Source organism: Petaurus breviceps, unplaced genomic scaffold (genome assembly GCF_028583685.1).
Source record: "Petaurus breviceps papuanus isolate PSGF00001 unplaced genomic scaffold, PetGlider_PUasm1.0 355, whole genome shotgun sequence".
Taxonomy (NCBI): Eukaryota; Metazoa; Chordata; class Mammalia; order Diprotodontia; family Petauridae; genus Petaurus; species Petaurus breviceps.
Genome location: NW_027186289.1, coordinates 3187757 through 3190765, shown reverse-complemented (window position 1 = coordinate 3190765; position 3009 = coordinate 3187757). Strand labels below are relative to the sequence as shown.

General features: G+C 42.3%; 1 pseudogene; it reads right to left on the bottom strand.

Annotated features, from left to right (window-relative positions):
- Nucleotides 1-689: 689 nt before the first annotated feature.
- Nucleotides 690-2483, bottom strand: LOC138168221 (vomeronasal type-1 receptor 3-like; annotated as a pseudogene).
- Nucleotides 2484-3009: the final 526 nt, after the last annotated feature.

The following is a 3009-nucleotide window of genomic DNA, read 5'->3' as shown; positions in this document are numbered from 1 at the left end:
TCTATATGACCCTGGGCCAAGTTATTTAACTTCTGTCTGCCTCAGTTTCCTCAATTGTAAAATGAGAACAATAATAGCAGTTACCTCACAGCATTTTTGTGAAGTTCAGATGAGTTATTTGTGAAGAGCTTAGCACAATAGTAGACACCTAGAGGGGTTTAATAGATTCTTATTGTCTTCTATTTCCTGTTCTTTAAAGCTAGAAATCAGAGTAGCTCAGATCTCCCTTCTCTTCTGCTCTTGCTAACTTTGCCTGCTCTTCATGTAAGTACAGGATAGTAAATAATTCATCTCTACCAATGGAAAAAGAGACCCACGTAACTGACCCTTTGAGTCAAGGGTTGCACAGAAAACAAGACTTGGAGAGACATTATGGTCTTCTTCAAGTATTTCAATTGGTGCCATGTGCAAGAGGGATTAGACGGAGTCTATGTGTCTTCCAAGGAATGAATGAGGAAAAATTAAAGTTGAGCCTGATTGGCCATTCAAAGTTTCAGAAAATTGGATTGGTGTTGAAGGTAAGGAGAAACTTAAAAATGAATGATAAGCACCGCCCCTTGAAAGAAAGGAAGATCCTTAAAGGAAAGTGCTCAAAGAGGGTGTTGCAAATGGCATTCCAGTTTTCTGTGCATTGGACTAGATGATCTGGGATTCATGGGAGGGGAGTGACAGGGGCCTTCTACATGAATTCAGGCCCTGACTCCATTGTAGTTGCTTTTAATAGATCCCAGCTGCCCCTTTGCTGTGAAATTAGAGCTGGTCCAAATAGTCACAGGATGATTGGGGATCTGTTTTGACACTTCTAACTTAAGGCTTTCCAATGACTTTTTCTCTTTGACCAGAGCCTGGGGAGATATTGGGGACTGAGTCTTACTGGAGTCATTCAGTATGTGGACCTTTTTTCTGCCATGGACAACACTGTAATATCTCAGGATTTGTGGGTCACTGGTGATCAGCACAAAGGGGCTAACCGTCGGAAAACAGGCAACCAAGAAGGCAGAGGTATGCAGCAGCCAGCGCTTAAGTGTCAATATATGCATAAGTTCTGTCAAGATGGAGTTGAGTAAGTAAAAAGTGACAAACATGCTCACCAGCAGTAGGATCCTTTGGGTGGCTTTGGTCTCAGGGAAGGACCTCTGGGCAAAGCTGTCAGTGTGAACCTGCTGAACTCTCTTGTGGTGCTTGTACAGGAGATAAACCTTGTAGCCAGTGGTAAGGCTAATGAAGATCATACACACAGCATCAGGGAAGGAGAACAGAAGTGCATGGAGTGAGGCACTGATATGGGTAGTGACATTAATGGAGCAGTATAGATACTCTTTTGTATCTGACATGTTTCCAGTGTCTCTTGATGCTTAAGTTTCTCAAGAACAGGAATATTTTGCAGCATGTGGAAAACCCAGCAGAGGAGAACAGAGGGCATAATGTATCTGGGAACTCTGGCTTTAAGCTTTATCCATCTGGGGTTGTGGGGACTGATGATGATGGCTTGAAAACCACTCAGGATGCAGGTTATGCTGAGACAAAGCCCACGAGCTACTCTTTGAAGGTAGAAGACAATTTTACAGCCAATGTCATCCAGAACATTCTTCATACCCAAAGCTGCCAAGCCCTGAACAAAGCCCCTGGAGAGAAGCACCAAGGAGTTGGCCAAAGCCAGCTGAGTGAGAATCAGATCTATGGGCCTCAGTCTCTGGCCAGTGAAGAAAAGGAAGCTGAAGAGATAAATTAGGAAGAAGTTTCCCTGAACTCCAATTCCTGTCTGGAAGAAGAAGGCAATCCCCAAGAGTATGTCCATAGGAATCATGTTCTTGGTGTCCTCAGCAGATGAATTTCAGTCTGAGCCTGAGGAATTCTGGAGAGAAACACAAGGACTTTATGCCATCCCTACATGTTTGTCACTCATTCTCACCTGAAAGGGACTCATGAAATGGCTCCTTCCATCCCACAGACAGATACCAACTAATTCAGCAATTTCTGTACTGTGGCTTGGTCTGCTTGTGTTATTTAATGACTCCTTTCATTTATGTATTGTTGTATTAGTGCATTCTTTCTTTTTTAGCTAAGGTTAGTAGGCTAAGCTTTCCTGGTGTTGTTTGTACTAAAAATCAAGAGAAAGTAGTTAACCTTTTATTCTAGGCTTAGCTTTTGGCTCTCCCTGAGCTCAGTTGAGGAAACTTGCCTTACGGATTGTTAGCTATTCTGGTTTAGTCAAACCTCCTACCTGACACTTTTCTCAGAGCTGATTTTGGCTCATTCTGAATGTAAAGTCCATAAATCCCACAGATTTTTTCTAGGCACACTCCCTTTCCTTCTAGACACACTTGATTCATGCCTCCCTTCTATTCTGAGGAAATATTGTTTTGGATCCCAGGTGTAAGATTTCATATTTAATTTCATCTTATTACATTCAACTCAATGATTCTGAAAAGAGCTTGACAGGCTAGAGCATTGGGATGAATTAAATAAAGTGAAACTTAATAGGAAAAAATGTGGAGCATCTGGGGAATCCCTTCTTACATAGACCTTCCCCACCCAAAGCTACCTAATATTCATGGGAAAGTGGGTAGGTGTCAATATCCACAGAAGAACATGGCTCATGCATCTCCCCTAGAGTGGTTACTTTTACAAACCATCCCAAGGGCAGATTCATGTTAAAATGATATTTTATCCAATGGCATGAAAGATGAAATACAAAGAAGTGATTTCTGCTTCTCCTTATATGCACACCACATTGAGCACATTGAGTACACTCTTCCACAGGTCATAATAAGGAGGAAAGCGCGCGCGCACACACACACACACACACACACACACACACACACACAGAACATGGTGTCTAGGGAATGCATATGAAAGACTAGGAAACAATTGTGGAGGGTACACATGGAGGCAACTGACTTGGCCAGAAAAGATTCATTTAAAAGCTCATATCATAATCCTCTGTGGCCAAGGAACAGTATGGAAGGGCTCCCTTTTACTGTTAGGTCTGTAGGAATTGTTAGGTCC